Source organism: Pteropus medius, unplaced genomic scaffold, assembly GCF_902729225.1.
Source record: "Pteropus medius unplaced genomic scaffold, Ma_sr-lr_union100, whole genome shotgun sequence".
Classification (NCBI taxonomy): Eukaryota; Metazoa; Chordata; class Mammalia; order Chiroptera; family Pteropodidae; genus Pteropus; species Pteropus medius.
In genome coordinates this window covers 4,582,340-4,602,446 of record NW_024349796.1, presented here as the reverse complement: position 1 = coordinate 4,602,446, position 20,107 = coordinate 4,582,340, and the positions used below count along the sequence as shown (strand labels likewise).

The window sequence follows — 20,107 nt, the reverse complement described above, 5'->3', positions numbered from 1 at the left end:
CGTTTTCTGGAAGACCTTCTACTTGGAAAAAATCTTATTATCTGTTTTTTAAGATAATTTTTACCCTTTGAATGGCCTTCGAGGTAGTACTTATGTCTTCTGCTTCTTATTTATTTTTAACATTTTGTCTAACATTTGAATTTTGGAAGAATAAACTAGATGGCAGAGTTCTGTTCATCTACTCCTCCCTCCCTTAAATTTCTCCTCTATTGTATATTTAAAATAATTATACATAAAATTTTATAGTGCTTTGGGTTTACATACTTGGATATAGATAATATACAGGCATTTTCAGAATCATTTACTGTTCTTGTTCTCTCTATTCTTTAAAAGTTCATTATCAGAATTACACAGTTATTGTTAGTCACCTCCTAGGAATTTATATTGTTTATACTACATTGTGACGATAGTGAGACAGACAAATACATGGATGATCACGACATTTTAACTATTAGCCTACAAATACTTAGCAGGAAGAAATCTTGTCAAAGAGAGAATATGTACATTTATGTGTACATAATGTACAGTGATGAGAAATAATATTATTCCATTGTTTCTAGAAATAAAGCAACCCAATTTTTAAAGTAGCAACGTTTTGACTATTAGAAATGTGAATAAAGTTGCAGCTCCATGCATGACAAAATGGGTTTCTAAGTTGCTTCCCACTTCGCTGAATAAGTTTGAGAGGGGGAACCTTCTCTTGTCACTGTGTTTTCACAATGGATCACATTTCAAGATGCACATGAGATGATTTCTGTTGCAAAATGAAAGACTCCTTTAAAAAAAAGAGAGAGAGATAATCAAGTTTCGATGCCACCCTGGACTTTGCATTCTGTTCACCTGGCTCTGAGGTATTTTTGACATCTGGGCAACCTGCTTCCTATGTCCTGTTTAAGCAGGAGGGGACAGCAGATAAATCAGTTGAAAAGCCAGCATCTTGGTTTGCTTCCTTCTCACACTAGTGGTGGTACAATATTAAAAGGAAATGAAAATTGAAAATAATATCTTTTATTTATTTAAACCTAAAAATTATTACAAAAAATAAAAATAACATTTGATAAATTAAAATAACTTGTCAGGTTTAGCTTAGTTTTACAGATGTTGCAAAGATGTTGAAGTTATAATATTTGTGGGTTTTGTTATTATTCTGAGGTCTGACAAGCAAATGTAGAGTGGATTATTTAATATAGTTCAGCTTTCGATGGGGCAGTTCTCCACAAGGTTTCATCTATGTGTTTATAGAAAAACAGATGTTCCAGTGAATTTTTGCAGTTTATTTTAATATGTTTATCCACTGGAGTTAGAATGTCTAAGGAAAACCATTTCCTTTCTTGTTAAAACAAAGGGATCTTAATGTCTTTTGACTGAATTTTGGTTTTGGAGTCAGTTAGTGGTCTATTTTTTTAAAAAATATTGCCTGTGTAATTTTTTTTCCTATTTGTTGAAAGGAATGAAGTCTAAGCAGGCTGATTGGTTTCATGCCCTTGACCTTTGAAAATGTGCTACCCAATTAATTGAAGCAGTATTATTTTGCTGTAAAAGACGGCTTAAATCATGTCAATGGGACTGGCTAACTCGTTTTATTTACAATACATAAAAGCTATTCTGTTTCTCCTTAATATTCTGTATTTCTTTCTTTGTGGTTAAGACTCTAACTGTGAAAGAACACAGCTAAGGGCTTCTCTCTGAAAGCCAATCTGGCATTTTGATGTATTCTGTGTTTAAGATAAAGGACAACGGTTAGTGCTTAACAGGTAACTAACTAGTGCCTCTTTTCACTGGTTTACCAGCGAAGGGAGGAATCATAAAGTTATATGATGTCTTCTCTGCAAGGGAATCAATGAAGATAAAGCTGCCATTCTGTTCTAAACCTGCTTTGTGTGGTGTTTTATATCATGGCAAATTTAACCTGTTTAGTTCTTTGTTATAGCCCTATTTTATAAGTTAAGCTGTGAAATTAATGGCCTCAATGTGATTTACACAGTGAGAAGTTAAGTGTTAGTTGCACTGTAATAGTAAGGACATAGAGCATGGCCTAGTGTTTAGTAGAAAGTGTGTGTATGTGTGTGCGCGCGCGTGTGCACACGTGCGAATGTGTGTGTTACAGTCTCAAGGTGCTTTACACATAGAAGTACAGTTTGTCCTTACTTACAACACACAGTGGCTCATCTAGTCTATCGCCTCGTTATCTGAGTCCTTTTCATCGTCTTGTAGGTGTTATTGGCCTTGATCAGGAAACAGTTACCTTTGCTGCCACATACATCCAGACCACATACATCCTCATCCACATTATGATGGGACAGTCCCCCAGTGAAAATGTGCTAAAACCATGCTACTCTTTCCCCTCAGGTATATTTTCCCTCTAGAAGTTGTGCCATAATTCACTGATGCTCTTTCTCTTTTAATAAACATTTTTTTCCTGTCTGTTTTATCTTGAATATTTTCCATTGCTCAGTCTTCAATTCACTAATCTTTTTTATATCATCTTACCTGCTGTGAATCCCATCCAGTGCATTTTTCATCTCAGACATTGTGGTTTTCATCTCTAGAAGTTTGATTTGAGTATTTTTTTTTTTTTTATCTTCCATGTCTCCAACTTTTTGAACGTATGGGATACAATTAAAATAACCTTTAGTGGTCTTTGTGTTTATTCTAACATCTGTGCCAGTTCTGGGTCAGTTTCAATTAACTGATTTTTCTCTTCATCATGGATTGTATTTTCCTGCTTTTATTTATGCCTAATAATATTCGATTGAATGCTAGACATTGGTATTTTACCTTTTTGGGTGCCGGATATTTTTGTTTTCCCTAAAACAATTCTTGAGCTTTTTTTTCCTCCTTGAAACATAGTCAAGTTACTTGGAAACAGTTTCATCTGAGGGAGTCTTGCTTTTCAGATTTGCTAGACAGGACCAGAGCAATATTTGGTCTAGGGTAAGTGACTGAGGCAAGGCTCTCTGAGTCCTCTATCTGATGCCTTATGAATCTTGAGGTTTTCTACTCTGGCTGGTGGGAACAGACACCATTCTTGTCCATGTCTGAGCATCTGGTTCTGTTACCTCAAATCCTTTCAGTTGGCTCTGTCCTCAGACTAGAGTCGTGTCCTCTCGTGCGTGTGCTGATCAGGTACTCTGTTGAACACGTAAGTGCGACCACTGGCAGATTTTTAGAGTTCTCTCTCTGTGCAGTTCTTTCCTCTCTGGTTTCTGACCTGTGAACTCTCGCCTTCCTGGTCTTCCTGTGCTCTCAACTTCCTTTCCTTAACTCAGGGAATACACCAGGCTTCCCCTGGCTTTCCCTCCCTGGGCTGTGGTCTGGAAATTCTCCGAAGTCAGTGAGCTGGGGCAACCTTTCTGTTCTTGTTCCATCTCTCAGTGATCACTGGTCTCTGTTTCCTGATATTCAATGGCACAAAGGCTATTATTTCACATACATCGTCCAGGTTTTTGTTGCTTCATGTGGAAAGGTCAATCTAATTTCAGTACTCCGACAGCTGAAGTGTCTCTGTCTAAATTCTTAAAGTCATTCCTGTCAGAGCCCACCCGAACTGAGTGTTTTTCTCTCATTTTGATGTTGGAGCTCCGTTAATAATGTTGTAAGTTTAATTGTAGGTCCCACCATAAAAAACTGCACAGCATCCCCAAGAACAACCATCACTGTGCTGCCTGGTGGACTTCTCTTCCTTTCGTGGACTCCTAACAGTTTACAGGGACTGCTAAGAGAATGGCCACATCTGTGCCTATTGATGGTGACTCAGCACAGTCTGAAAAAGAGCCAAGAGGTGGTCATTTCTAAGCAAATGTGTTTATTGTTCTCCATGCCATCCTTTTAAAAAAGGTTCAAGTATGAAATTGTCAGTTGCTGTACTTTAAAAGTCTCTGCATGCCACTCACGTCATATAGATGCTGAAGATACAGGATGAGTGAGATGCATTTGCCCCTTGCCTATAGGAAGCTCACTGTCTATGGGAGAAACAAAGGTGCAATAGGAAACTCCTACAACGTAGTAAGTGATGTTGAAAGATTTTTAGGAGCCAGAGGCATCCTCTTTCACTGCTTATATCATTTAAAAGCAGAACGATTCCATTCTGGTGCTTTTTTTTTGGGGGGGACTTTTTGGACTTTTTTTCTTTTGTACTTTGTACTTTGTATTTCTCGGTGAAAACAAAGTTATCATCTATCAAGCCAACGAAGAACAACGACAATAAAAACTTTAAACATTTCTTTTTTACCAAGATTGACTTTATCTTCCAAGTGACACTTTTTAAAAATCAATTTATCTAGTTTATAGCGACCTAAATAGAATATGCTGTTTGTTTATATAATTTTATGATACATATTCTCTTTAGCAGCAATTCTAATGGAAAATGGGATTGTCTCTTTATAATAAATTTCTTCTATTACAAAACAACTGTGAAAAAGTTTGGTCTTCATTAGTACTTTTACCAATGCTTTAAGAAGCATAATTATTTCTATATATTGAAGCGTCGCTATTCTCCATGATTGCATTAAAAGAAATAGTTTCTTTTGCAGGTATATTTGAAAAAGTAGATTAGTATACCTGGCTTTTAATTTTTTTTGTTTTGTCTTTTAGTACAAAAGCAAACAAAATATTACTTCTCAAAGCTTGAATGTTCAAAGCACACGTGATTCACAATGTAAATTTTTCAGAAACTTTGCCTTATGTAGGAAGAAAAACTATACCTGTCTATCTCTGCTCCCTCTTTGGTAGCAATCTATGTGTATGGTCTTCGACTTCTCTTAAAGAAATCTAATTATACCCTAACTTAAGAGACTCTAGTACAGAATTGGTTTGGAAGAAATCAGAGTAATCCAAATACAATAATAATAGAACCAGAAGTTTAACATAGATTTGTTAGAACATTTGGCCACTTTTAAATTTCTTCCAAAATTGACAAATACCGATTTTTTTTTTATAATAGTCAATAGAAATCCTAGAGAAAACAGCCCAAATTTTGGCAACAGCAAGAACATGGGAGTTGGCCCTTCTTTCTGACTCATTTATCTTATGTTTTGAAGAATTAACTCATAAATGTAAATATGAGAGTGTTTGTAACATTCAGTCCAGCCTCAACCCTAGAATGACATAGCAATTAGAAGCTTTAAGTGTGTACAGAGTATGCAGACCCCTCATCCAGGGAAATCACCCCTCGTTGAAAACAGCAGAATCCTTTGCAGAGTTAAACATAGCACAATACAAGTAATATTCCTCCAAAACCAATTTCTGTGCAGTCTGTATAAATTAACAGATCAATAAGAGCTGGTTAATAAGTGGCTCATGAAGGTCCATCGTAAGCAGGGTGTTGTATTAACCGTAAACTGAGCAGACGTATTGCTAACTAAACTGTTCACCCCACATGGTAAAGTAACGTGGGGAAAAGTACTGCCATTGCAGGTGGCTGTGACTGTGATATGCATCAGGTAGCAGAATGCTCTGGGATGCAAAGGGGATGTCCGCTGGTTCGATGAATATCAGGCCCTCCTCCGTGTCCAGAAGAGCTCAGAAGGAATCATCACACAGCTTAGGCATGAGCTCTATTGAGACGTTACAACACGAGAGAAACCAGTCGTCTTGATGTAGAGATGCTTATCCGGAGGCATGAGAGACGTGCACCTCGAGGAAACTTCTTTTGGAGCAAGGAGATCCAGAAGAAGAGCGTTATGGCAAAGCGAAAGATTCTTCAGGCTGCACTAAATTCTGCTACCACAGGCATCCCTTGGTTGTGTAGTGTGTGAAGGACCACTGTTTGCCATCTGGCCTTTTTTAGCCGCACTGGCCCACATGGGCTGCCTTCAGGATCATTTGATCGTAAGTCAAAATAAGAGGGTATTAAACTTAGTGACCTTAAAATAGGTCTAGTACTCGTAGAACTGGTTTCTATGGGATCCCTTACAGAGCATCTGCGGTGAAAACATCTGGAGTCTCTTAACTAAGAAAAACATAAGAATGCGAATTGTCTTCTTTTGAGGATGAGCTATTTAATGAGCTCTAAAGGGGAGAATAGGAAAGCCTCAGGTATATTGCTATCATGTGAATACCACACATGCATACCAGACTATGCTCAAATACAGAGTCTTTGGTAAGGCTTGATTGCCATTTCTGTTTTTTGTATTTGTTTCCTGTATTTTGTATTTGTTTCCTGTTGCGAGAGGATTAGTGATTTATTTTATAGGAAATGAAAGAGGAAACATCCTAATGAAGGCTTCTCCTTAAATTTGTATTTGAAAATATCTAAAACATCTCAATTTTCACAATTTCAAACCCTTACATGGAATTGTAGTAGTTCAGAACTAGAAGGGACCTGAGAGACTATCTAATTGGACTTTTAATTCACAGACGAAGAGACTGAGTCCCCACATGGTTAACTGACTTGTCCAAGGCCACACATCAAACTAGAGACTAAGCCAAAACAGAACCTGGCTTCGGGATTTCTAGACTCACCACCCCGGTTCACTGGCATGTCATTTGCAGCTTCTATTCATTAGTCATCGAGACCCGCCACATCTGAGAGTTTGTCTGCCCTGGGGCCGGTGAGCTTGCTGAACTGAGCAACCAGCTCCTGCTCTCATTCTAAGAATTCTGCCTTCTGCAGCACATGATGAGAACTCCTGGGAGCCTGCATGAGGAGCACTCACTCCTGATCCCTTGCTCGAATCTCTGCTCCTTCCTCCATGTTCCTGGATGCATTATGGACATCCTCAGTGAGGCTGGGCCTCTGCTTTCCACCCCCGCGCCCTGTATGTACCTGCAGCCCCAGGAGGAATTTATTTCAGTGAAACAAACTGGGAGACCAGGAGATCTACGATTAGGAGTCTGACAGCAAGTGAGAACTCAGAGGCTTATTTATTTTCTGATGTGCTTGCTTTGGAGCTGTTGGTGAAATCTGAATTTTTAACTGCAGGTTAATGACTTCCATGAGAACAAACAACTAATTAAGGTTTTCTTGTCCATATAGAGATTTCAGCTGCAGAGAGAGATTAAAAAAAAAAATCCTCTGATTCTTAGGATATATCGTTTTTTTTTTTCCTAATAAAATCTGACCTTAAGGTTAAAAATAAGTTTGTAAGATACCAATCTTGTTTTCCCTTGAGCTAACTTCAAACCTCAAATGAATTGCAAACTGCAAAGTGACTGCTGTAGGGTCAACCCTTAGTAGGCAGATACAGTTGAATGGTAAGGAATCCATTTATAAAAGACCTTCCATTGAGGCTATTTCCAGAATTGTAACAGTATTTCTTTGTCACGCTCAGAATAATTTTATCTTTCTAGCAATGTACACCACTAGCCTAATAGATAATAATTTCCTTTATTAGAATTATATTTAAAATGGATTAGTAATTCTCCTAATTCATTCATCAGGTTTTTGTTCAATGTATTTTTTGTGTCATGCACTATGGTAGTTTCTGGGAGATGATTAAGAAATTGTCTTTTTGTAGGAAGAGAAAAGACAAAATTACATCAGTACAGTTTTATAACATATGCAGAGTTATAGCTGCACAGGACCAACATGTAAGTCTGCCCAGAACCAAAGAAGACTACACAGAAGACAGTACATTAGAAAAAATAGAAAGAACTACTGGGCTGAGCCCAGAGGGAAGGGCCTTCTGAGAGGAGAGAGGAGCATGTGCAAAGCAATGGATGCTTGAGAGAGCCTGGGGCAGTCCGCTAGTGCCCAGTTCAGTGCGACTGCTCCCCTCTTAGCTTGTCTGGTGGGAATAAAGTTAGTATTTGTTTTGCTGCTTGGTTTGAGCTGTACTAGGTAGTTTGAACTTCAACCTGTATGTACCCAACAGGAGCTATTAGAGGGCTAAGAAAGGGCGTGAAATTAGATTCTTGTTTGTGGAAGCTATTTTAGTGGCTAAGTGGTAACTAATGAAGGATGAGCACACTGGACATGAGCACATGGGGACACAGATTGGGAAGTGCTTTTAATGGAAGATGTAGGGTAAGTGTTAAGAAGCAGGCAGTGACTGTGATGTCAGAATCTTTTTGGATGAAATTTTAGATGTAGGTCTGAAACTCTAAAGCAAGGATTTTACAGGAGGGTGAACTTCAGAGACTAGGTAACAGTTAATTAGCATTAATTATGGGAGGGTGCAATCTCTTTGTAGAGATTGTTAACTAGGGTTATTTTCTCAGATACCAGAGTTCATAGCTAACCCGTGTTCTCCTCTGGCATGGCTTTTAGGCCTTTTTATTGTAATTCTCCGTTTCTTCTCTGATCTATAAACTGCCTGAAGTCAGGGGCTGGTTTACTTGTTGTTTGTGTTATTCTAGCTTCTGGCACAGTGTTTAGTCTGTAGTAGGTGCTTGGTGAATACTTGAATGAATGCATACATAAGGACCTTAGTGAAGGCTCCCTTGCCAGCAATTTTTGTTTCTTGTCAGAAGCAAGACTAGCTAGTTCTAAAAGTCAGATAAACTTCATTGTATGAGCAAGTTTCTTCAGACTTTCGTTTTCCAAGAACTACCCAAGCTTTGATTTGACCATCACCTTGGAGACAACAGTGAAGTTCTTACTATTTAGAGGTTACCTGATGAAGTAGATTTATACCTATATGTTCATTTCTTCTTTAACTTTGGCTCTTCGAATCTATGGCTCTGAGGTATAAACAGTAATTCCTTCTTAGATTTATTTATTTTTAGAGATTTTTAAAGAATACTCTTGGGTTTCTGATCTTGAGTTAAATATACTGAAAATTGCCATAGGGGATTCCCATGGCGCGGTCACAGCTGGAAGTCTGGTGGGCTTTTGTGAATGGCATTTGGAAGAACAATTAGATTGCCAAATCATTAGCCATCTTTTGTATTGTTTCCATCTTCTTTTTGTCTAAAGAGACAAGTATTGGAATTTTATTTATTTAGCGGACTTTGTTTGAATTAGCTAATTTTCCCACTGTCCTGTCCAAAATTACTGAGGGACAGATGAGTATTTATTATAAGGACTTACACTATCCATTTCTTACTTGGTGGGGCAGGGTCCAAGGGGATCACTTTTGTAGCCATCAAACACCTGATGTTCTAATTTTTTCTGTAATTAAATTATAAAAAGACTCTATGAACTTGCTTGGTTCTGGTATAAGGCCATATATTTAAAGAGCCATCAGTGACAGAAAGAAATCTTACTACGGGCAGAGAACACACAACGCAGTGTGTGTGTGTGTGTGTGTGTGTGTGTGTGTGTGTGCGCGCGCGCGCCTTACTGTTGAATTGTATGCCTGAAATTTACTGGATTTCATTAACCAATGTTACCATAAATAATTAAATAAACAAATAAATAATTAACACTCCCCCCCCCAGAAAAAAAAGAGCAAGCAGTGGTGGGATATGTTGACTCTGTTTTTTGGTTTATGTTCTAAACAAGGGAAAGATAGATCCTACTTGAACACTATCGTTAATTGTTGAGAACAACATTTCAGAAAGTTTAAGAAATCGACAAAGCTCCCATAGCAATTGGTATTAGAGGTTGTTTCAAAGCCTGGGCTTCTTAGACAAGCATCTGCCCTCACAGCTCCAGATGGACTAGAGGTTTCCACATGCTAGTAAAATTGATGAAAATGGAACCGATAGATAAACCTCAGTTGGAGTGACAATTATGCTGTGAAAGTCAACCAGAGAGCAGACATTTAAATTCTTCCTGGTAGCCACGGAAATCATAACTGAATTACGACATCTCAGCATTTTGAGAAATTATTAGTCTTTTGTTTTCTCAGTGTCAGGGTGATGTAGGGACATGTAATCACTGATTAGCTGACTCAGTACAGTTGGCAGACATGGGAGCAATCAGTTTTACTCTCTTTACTGTTTCAAAATTGCAGTGAATTTTACTCTCTCGCTGTGAAATGGAGAAGTTCAGAAAACAGTTTTGGGAATATCTGTATTAAACCAAAGCATAAGCAATTTCACCTTCAGTAAATATAATTCCTGGCTTTGGCAGAGACCACAGAGATCTTAAATGAGATATTTTGTTGCATGCTAATAACCTCAGGGATTTTACCTGCTGCTGTTGTTCTTTTGAGGAGATTCTCCCATTGGAAAGGACGTCTAAATATAATGAGTGGCAAGCAGTATCAGGAGTATTTCTGAGTGCTTAAGCCCATCTGCGGCTTATTAATTCTCCGGATATGGGCTAACATGGCCCATGAACAGGCACAAGGCCGAGGGAGTAGGATTAGGACAGTTTCCAGGGATGCTGAACTCATGTCAGGCAAAACTGGCTCACTAGGCAGCTTAGCCGAGTGAACAGGGAAAAGACTTTGAAAGTACCTTATTGCACTGCATAATGTTTGTAAATTTTATTCAATTAATTTACAGCTGCAGGGCTCATGAGGCTGAAATTAAAGTTTTGTAAAGTTTCGAAAGGGAGACAGCCAAACAAGTTTGTTTAGTAGTGGATGTTTCGGAAATGAGTTGGCATTAATGCAAAAATAGGTTTGAATTTCAGAGAGCATGTTGGCATTGCAGTGCCCATTTGAGTAACCATGGAAAGCCCGTGTTACCCACCTGCCAATATAGATATTTCTTCTCTGTGTCTTCTCCAAGCTAACCTATCATTTTTTAAAAATTTATTTATTTATTTATTTGTTTGTTTGTTTGTTTATTTATTTTTTATTATGGCAGCATTGGTTAATGAAATCCAGTAAGTTTCAGGTGTACAATTTAACAGTAAGGCACATATATATTGCATTGTGTGTTTACCACCCATAGTTAGATTTCTTTCTGTCACCACATATTTGACCCCTTTTACCCCATCACCTCCCCCCTTCCCCCTACTCTCTGGTAACCACTAGTCTATTGTCCATGTCCATGAGTCTATTTGTTTGTCTTGTTCATTTGTTGCTTTTAGGTTTATATGCCACATATAAGTGATATCATGTGACTTTCAGCTTTTTCAGTCTGGCTTATTTCGCTTAGCATAATTATCTCGAGGTCCATCCAGGTTTTCGCAAATGGCAGTATTTCATCTCTTCTTATGGCTGAGTAATATTCCATTGTATATATATACCACAGCTTCTTTATCCAATCATCTATCGTAGGACACTTCAGTTGCTTCTACATCCTGGCTACTGTGAATAATGCTGCTATGAACATCGGTGTGCAAATATCTTTTCGCATGTGAGTTTTCAAGTCTTTGGGGTAAATACTCAGTAGAGGGATTGCTGGATCATATGGTAAATCAAGTCTTAGTTTTTTGAGGAACCTCCATACTGTTTTCCATAGAGGCCGTACCAATTTGCAGTCCCACCAGCAGTGATTGAGGGTTCCTTCTTCTCTGCATCCTAACACTTGTTTCTACTTGTCCTCTTGATAACAGCTATTCTAACAGGTTTGAGATGTATCTCATTGTGGTTTTGATTTGCATTTCCCTAATAGCTAGCGATGTTGAGCATCTTTTCAGATGTTTGTTGGCTATTTTATGTCTTCTTGGGAGAAATGTCTGTTCATGTCCTCTGCTCATTTTTTGATTGGATCATTTGTTTTTTGGTGTTATTGAGTTGTACAAGTTCTTTGTATATTTTGGATATTAGGTCCTTATCAAAGGCATTGCTTGCAAATATATCTTCCCATTTGGATGGTTGTCTCTTTACCTTGTCAAAGGTTTCTTTTGCTGTGCAGAAGCTTTTTAGTTTGATGTTGGCCCATTCATTTATATTTGCTTTAATTTCCCTTGCTTTTGAGTTCAGATTCATAAAATCCTCTTTAAGTCCAAGGTCCATGAGTTTAGTTCAAATGTTTTCTTCTATGCAATTTATTGTTTCGGGTCTTATATTCAGGTCCTTAATCCATTTTGAGTTAATTTTGGTGTGTGGTTATGGTCTAGTTTCATTCTTTTGCAGGTGGCTTTCTAGTTTTCCCAGCACCATTTATTGAAGAAGCTTTCCTTTCTCTACTTTTGTTTTTGGCTCCTTTGTTGAAAATTATTTTCCCACATAAGCATGATTTGACTTCTGGACTCTCGATTCTGTTCCACTGGTCTGTGTGTCTGTTTTCTGCCAATACCATGCTGTTTTGATTATTGTCACTTTGTAATATAATTTGAAGTCAGGCAGAGTGATGCCTTCAGCCTTGTTCTTTTCTCTCAGGATGGCTTTGGTGATTCGGGGTCTTTTGTGCTTCCATACAAATCTGATGATTTTTTTGTTAACCTCTAACGTTGAAATAGCATCTTTTATAGTTAAGTCTCATCAGCCCAGTGTTTTTAAATAATAAGCCTGTTTTATTAGTGGAAATCAGTGGAAATCTTTTGTTTTCTACCACCCTTACAGCGTGCTCTTCTATTTTTTTTTTCAACTCATGGGCGTTTTTAGACGGTCTTTGTTCCTCTGAAGGTTGAGGTAGCAGATGTCCCTTTACTTGCAGTTCAGGTCTGTCTGTCATGACTGAAGGGACATAACAAAAGTTTTCACATAATATTAAATAGACAGGGGTCTTCAAAATAACATCAGGTTTATCACTGTTGAATGTGAGTATCTTTTGGTGATAGGAAACATTGCCCTAACCCTCAGCAGGAAAATTTCACACATGAAACAGGATTTAGTAGCCTATTTGAAGTCATATTCGAAACTGTCTCTGCGGAGGGCAAGAGGACATAAAGATTGGGGAGGGACACAGAGGTGGCTTCAACTCTACATGTTATATCCGTAATGTTTTATGTCGTGGGGGATAACACCTCAGGCAAATTTGGAAGTGAATGTGGAGAAATTGGTTGTATATGTTGGAGTTTATTATATTATTCTCTTTGCTAGTGTTTTCAGACTGTCTCTGGTGAAAGATATTTTTTTTCTTTTCAGTTCTACTCCGTCAGGGACTGATATGCGGGCCTGTTGAGCTGTAACTTCCCTGCAGCTCTTGCACCACCAGGCAACACTTATCACATAAGTTCCGCAAGACCTAAACCAGCCAATACCATTTGGATGTCTAAGTCTTGTCAATTTGCTTTAAATGTTTCTAAACAGCTTTCTTGGTCGGTGGCAAACTCTGAGTAGCCCTGCTTTGGTCTTTATATGCTAGAAATAATTCATAATATAAGTATTTAAGTCATTTTGGAAATATTTATGTTTTCAAAATATTTCACATTAGCTCATTCACCTATTTTGCATATTTGCCCTCAAAGTGGGTCATTCTTTTTATTCTGGACCTCAGTTGGAAAGGGTGACAGTTGTGCTGTGAAAACCAACCAGAGAGGGGACATTTAAATTTTTCCTGGTAGCCATGGAAATCGTAAGTGAATTACGACATCTCAGTTTTCTTTTATTCCATAAGTATTTTGGAGCTGTGCTAGGTGTGCCAAAAAATACAGCCATGAATAAGGTATTGTTTCTGCCCTTGGGCGTTTGTTATGTAATGAAGACAGCTTAATCCAGCAAACTTTTTTTTTTTTTTTTTGCACACTTGTTTTGCCTTAGGCTTTATCTTAGACAGTGAATATTTAAAGATGTGTAATTCACAGACTTCTCTCAAGGAGTTTCTCTATTACAGTGGAGATAGATCCAATATTCTGTGTGCCAGACCAGGTATATAAACTAAATGCTATGGAAACACTGAATGTTGTCATGACTTGTAACTGGGCAGCTTGAAAATTTTTATAGAGGAGAAGCTTATTTGAACTGGATCTTCTTGAAAGATGAAGGGGTTTTTCAAATTGACAAAGAGATAATCATGTCGAGGAACAGCATGAGCAAGACTGGAGAGATTTGGCAGATTGTAGCTTGATAAGAAGTGATCAATGATCGGCGTTGATTGATTTGACTCTATAATGCACCAGGGAAGATGAGGTTAGAAAGGCAGGATGGGACAAGATCTTATAGGACCTTGGATTTCAGGCTAAGAAGTTGGAACTTCTTGTTCACATGAGAATATTTTAAGGCATGATCAGTTGTGTGCTTAGGGCTCAGATAGTATAAAAAATGGATTGTTAAGAAGAGAGGAGAGAGGAGGTGAGACTAGGAGGTCGTTAAAATAGTCTAAGTGAGAGATGATGAAGACCTGGCTGTGGGAATTACAGGAGGGGATAAATCTCAGGCCCATGACTGAGTTGAGTGAAGGAGTGTGATGCAGGAAGAGAGAGGGCCTCCGTGAGGGTTGTGGGTAAACGGAATCTCAGAAGGACATGTTTTCCTGTGGATGGCCATGCAAATAATTTTTACATCAAGGAGGAGAAAGGATGGAAGGATCACTTTCAATGGTCTTGATAGTCTCAAAATAATTAAAGTTATTTTAGGAATGTGAGAAATACATTCAGTGTAAAAACTGAGATTGAGGACAATGAAAAAAATAAATTTACCTTGAGGAATGTAATAGAGCTTTGTTTATGATAGCTGCTAGGATCTTAGAGTTACCATCTTCTGATATAGGTCTTTAGATCTGGCTTTTGAACTCCACATATTCATTCATTCTTCAATATTTATTGAAGGCTTACCAGGCGAGAAGTATTGAATTATGAGCTGGTGATAGAAATGTAAGATAAGTCCTGCCCTCAAGGAGCTCACAGGCTAAATATGGAGGAGAGGTGCTTGGACACAGCAGTGTGATCTGGGCAGGTGGGCTCACAGGAAGGATGACTGAGCTTACTAATCAGACTGTGGGGCCATCAAAGGTATTGGTGGAGAGGAGTTTTGAGAATGGTCTTAAGAGATGAGTATGTGTTAAATGAAAAGGAGGACCTTCCAAGAAGGTGGGAGTTTAGAGGTTAGAGTGTGAGGTAAGCTGGGGCCAGATTCCTGAAGGCCCAGTATTACATGTGAGAATTAATAGTTGGCTGAGGAATAACCTTCGAAAAGATTAAGAGGAAGAGTAAACCAAACAAATTTAAATTTAGGTAGATTGTGCTGGCCACTGTTTGGGGGAACGGGCGTAAGTCCTGCCCTGAAAGGGCAGAATCAGCGAGACCAGCTGGGGGACACAGCAGTGGTTCAAGTCAGAAATGATTGGAATCTGAACTAGGTAAGCCGTGTTGGGGATAGACCAAGGAATTAATATTAGAAAGAATTAGAAAGAAAAAGGACAGGACATAGAGATTGGTTCAGGCCAGAAGGTGAGAGAGAGGGACGAAGTAAGCTGACTCAAGTTCAAGAGTGAGCTACTTAAGCCATAAGTAGCTCTTATCTTACTAAGATAAGAGTCTGGGGCAATCACGTGAAGGAGAAAGACGATGAGTTCAGCTTTGGAAACCATGCAGGGCACCTGGAGATGTTGAACAGGTAGAGATATATATATATATATATATATGTATATATGGTAATTAACTATTCATGTACAAAGGATAATAGAGAAATTGAAGCCAGAGAGGACTTTTGGGAGTCACGTAGGAATGGATGGTTGAAACTGATAATGGAGGAGTTGTTGCAGGCTGAGCCAAGAGAATTTCAAACAACTTCATCCTGTTTCATTCTTTTTCTTTTTCTTTTTTTTTTAGGCAAGGCAACCCTTGGTTGACTTCACAGATTGCAAGGACCTTGTCAGTTTACAATCCCTTATTTTTTATTTTTTACGCCTACAGCACCTGGTCTTCCTAGGTGGTCTCCCATCCAAGTACTAACCAGGACTGACCCCGCTTAGCTTCCGAGATCAGATGGGATCGGGCTTGTTCAGGGTAGCATGGATGAAGACCCTGTTTTGTTCTTAAAATTTACTAACAACCATAAAATGTAGCGAGTAGGGCTAATTTTAGGGAATTAACCTTAAAAGACAGAGGAGGACAATTTAAGTATAACTGCCTGGTTGGTGTTTATCTTTTGCTTTTCTACTAGGAAGAGTGAAAAGATACTAAAGGAGAAAAATGGGGAATCTTCTCTTTCCTTGAACAGTTTAGTTGAAGATATTTTTTTAAATGTAAACGTGAAATAATTTGAGAACAGGAACAGTAATATATTAACATAATTTACACATAAAATATTTTAATTATACCATTAAATATTTTTAATTCAGGTAAGCCATATTTTTTAAAGTATGAAAGGATATAGTTATAAACTAAGCTTTTAAAGTACCATGGTGATTTAGAGAGAGGTAAAAATACTGCATATAGCATTTAATCAGGAAAATTTCCTGCTAGTTCGAAGGATTGGCAGAGATTTAAGGAGTATCGTTTCGTGCCAGGTGCCATGCTGACAGAGACAGGGGAAAATAGGCAGAGTGTGATAACAGTTCAAAGTTTTTCAAGGATAATACCCTGTCTTCACGAAACCATTAATATGAATGTGGTACTGTTGTATTTGTTCCTGTTTGCTGACTTTAGCTTTTAACTGGAAGATAAAGATTTATACTACCATTGGAATTTTTTTTTGTTTCACAGTCAAATATTTTATTTGGTACCTTTGATTAGAAGTATAATTATAATCAGAACTATCTTAGCATCTCAAGAAATAGTTGACAGAACTTCACATATTACAAGCTTCTTAATCCATAAAAACATCAAAACATTACTAGTAACATTCATTGGTAAATTTTAACAGTTTTTCTGGTTTATGGAAGAGACTGAAACTCAATTCCTTTGCTTCAGCCTAATGACCTATAGTGTAAGTTAAATGGTAATTTTTATTGATGAGTTTTATTTCATTTTGTTGTCTATCCTCAGAGCCTGTTTCTCCCCAGGATAATATCTATAAGACTGCATGGGAAGGTGCATGGAGACTAGAAATATTCGCAGTGCAAAGGACAGTGTAACATTGTCAGCAGAGGGGCTGTTGACTTTGTTGTGGAGCTTCTCCGAGAGTCTGTATTCACTTTCTCAGAGGGTCGCTGTCCTAGGATACTCACGAATGCAAGAACTAAAAGTAAAGGATGTGGCAGAGCTGACCTGTTCACAGCTCAGTGGGTGGTGTCCTCTGCCTTTGGAGGGCGAAGACAACCTCGAACTATGAACCAGACCTCTGGATATGCTATTGATCTCTTGAGCCAGGCTTGTCCAGTCCTTGGGGGCAGCAAGCAGCCTGGGAGGTGGGGAAGCGACCTATGAAATAATGAATGTCAGTATGGGACTGACATAGGGGTGCCTGTCGGTGGAGTGCATGCTGGACAGAGAAGTCCGCAGACGTTTGAGTGACTTGTGAGTGGGATGATTTGACTCACCGTGCTGGCAGGCAGCGACAGCTCATGGGTTGACATGTGCTTCCTGATTTCTTCAGTTACAACCTGGCTTTTTCATGTTAATGAACTCTCTCCTGATCAACATTTCTGCACTGTCTGCTGAACGTCTGTAAAAAAATGCTAATCTTAATATTAACCTCGGAAGGGCGATGTGTTAGGTGAACATCCCTAATGCATCCCACAGATAAATAGAATTTATTATTATTTTTAATTACCCATTCCAGTTTTTGTTTTCCACTGGCACCGAGATTTGCGAGCTGCTTATCTGTGCTGGACTGTCCATAAATACTTACTAGGCATTGTGCTGTTAACGGTTATTTAATGATTTAATCAGAAAGGGATGGCTTTAGATTTCTGATGAGGTAATGAGAATTGGCATCGAACAAGTTAATTGGATTTGGAAAGAGCTGTTAAAAGGCCATGAGAAGGTTTTTCATGAAACACTTGAATGTGCTTCAGTCTGAAGATCTTATTAAATTATGCCAAGGGTGTTTTATCCGTTCACTTTAAATCACCCATTAGGATCATCTAATCAGCTTCCTGAATGTTGCTGCGGATGAAATTATTAACATCATAATTGTTGGAATTTATCTTTTTTTCCTCCAATTGTCAGTGAATCAGTGTTTAATAGACTATAGTTTTCCTTAGCCCCACTGAGACCAAGAGAGAATCAGTTTTAGAGTTTCTTTACATCTTTTCTTTACATCTATTCTGGATACTGGTGATGGTTTTTAGCACTCAACTTCAGAAATTGCTCTATTGTCTCTTGAAGGCATGGTTCTGTTTCCTTTGAACAGACAGCTCTGCTGTTGTCATGTGTTGGTGGACATCGACTTGTTGCCACAGGGAAGCACAGGGGTGGATAACGTGGCCAAATTTTGCTCTCCCTTTACTAATAACTTAGAGAAAGGTGTATTTCATAGCCAGCCTTGGGACAGACTAATTGTGTCAAAATAAATGTCAGATTGAATATTATTTTGAGGAAATAACTTGCCTATTAGGTCCAAGGTTATTAATTATAAGAACTACTTTTTGTTGACTTCTGAAGTACTTGTTTTGGACCTAGATTCACAATTTCAGGCTCTGTCAACACTTTTTCAAGACACTTTACCAAGTATGGTGAATAGGATTCTCTTTCAAATCAATGAAGAGTTAGAAAATTAGCTTATCAGACATTTCAATAAGCATAGACTTGCTGCCACCATGCTTAATTCAAGAAGGTTCGACAGCAGTCTCCATTAGCATTGCAACAAGTGAACCTTTTGACTGTTAGCTTCTGTTCTCAATTCAGCAGTCCCACCAAACCAAATAGATTAAATCTGTTAGTTGAAAATTATTGTAGATCTCTAGTATTATTTAACGACTGAGACTGGTTGGAAGAGTTTGGCTGAAATTTCGTTTTTCTTTGCTCAGAGGGAGCCTGAAAATAGTTTGTCAGAATGGTATTTTCATTATTTTTGCAACTTCTTTTCAATATTTGAACATGTGTTTATGTGTAAGGTTTATGTGCATGTGTTTATGTTTTAATCAAAGGATTAACATGTGTGCGTGCACACCCATATAGACAAACTTGTCTTTTTTTTTAAATAATATTTTTTATTTTTCAATTATAGTGGGAATACAACATTGTATTAGTTTCAGGTGTACAACATAGTGATTAGACATTTATATAACTCACAGGGTGATCACCCCAATAAATCTAGTTCCCCTCCCTCTGACACTATTCATACTTATTACAGTAAGAAAGTTACATTACCTCGAAGCTTTAAGAAAATGTGTGTGCATGTTTGTGTATCTCCTGCTTGCTTTATGGAGGACACTTTAAAAGAAACTTGCTGAGATGTACTTTTATTGAACGTTGGCTATAACAGATTTTTATTTGAGCTAATTTTGAAAATTTAAAGAGGAGATGTTTATGTTTTCATTTGACAAATTATTATTTCATTTTTAAAAATGAGAGTATCACCAGAACAGGAAAAGAACACTAGAGCATTTGCAAAAAAAGTTTCTGCATTAATTTTGTTAACAAGAAAATCTCTTTCTTCTGTCCAGCTAGTGGCATTATTTTGTGCTGTTTTATCATCTTTTACTAGATGATGGGTATTATGATACAGCAAAAATTGATTCCTCCCATCTTTCCTTTCTTTCTTTTTTACTATTTTAAATTATTTATTCCTCCATGCATGGATCACATGTAGATTGAGGGTTTGAATTCAGTAAGGCAGTCCAGACTTGGCATCTTTGCCAGGCAGAGCCACAGGACAATCTGCTCTCCACGTCGCTGCTATGGGAATTTATCTCTATACACTGAGCTCGCACACTAGGTCACAGTCTTCTTGAGGTGGATTTTGTGGGATTAAGTTTTGTATTCCTACTTGTTAGCACAGTTTGGGGTACATAATAGATTCTCAAAGAATATTGTTGAAAAATAATGGAGTATGTTAATCCAGAGTTTAAAAAAAAATAGTCAGTGAACCCCAATGACTATTAAATGAAGTCCAAGCTCTTTAGCTTGGCATCAAGACCCAAAATTAGATATTTAGCATTTTCTCCTGCAGCTTTCACCTGTGTCACCTATATGCTCCATCTGTACTGGGCTACCCACCTTTCCCCCAAATGCCCTACGCTTCCCTGGTGTCCTATTTCTACTTTTGGTTCCCAGCTCTCCTCTCACCTCTGAAATACTCACCTTTCAAGGACCAACTCCTCCCGATTCTCCAACGGGGAAAAAATGTTTCCTCCTTTCTCTTTGCATATGACAGTCAGCCATGTTTTATATCCATTTGCATATATAGCTTATACATTTTATTTAAATCTTAAAAGATAAGGCCTATCTTACTGATATTGATATTTGTCTATATCTATCAAATAATAGTCTTTCAGTAAATACTATTACAATAAATGCCTTCAATAAATGCAGACTTACAGAGCAAAGTATTTTTTTACCTCAACCAAAAGGAAGTCAGTTGAATAATTAATCTCACTTGACCAGGGCAAAAAT

The 20,107-nt window shown here is 37.9% G+C and overlaps 1 protein-coding gene and 1 pseudogene across 1 annotated transcript in view; one reads left to right on the top strand and one right to left on the bottom strand.

Moving 5' to 3' along the window:
- Positions 1–20,107, top strand: part of SMYD3 (SET and MYND domain containing 3) — a 529,143-nt gene that overhangs the window by 274,898 nt on the left and 234,138 nt on the right. The gene's annotated exons all lie outside the window — the stretch shown is intronic.
- Positions 15,512–15,630, bottom strand: LOC120619423 (uncharacterized; annotated as a pseudogene).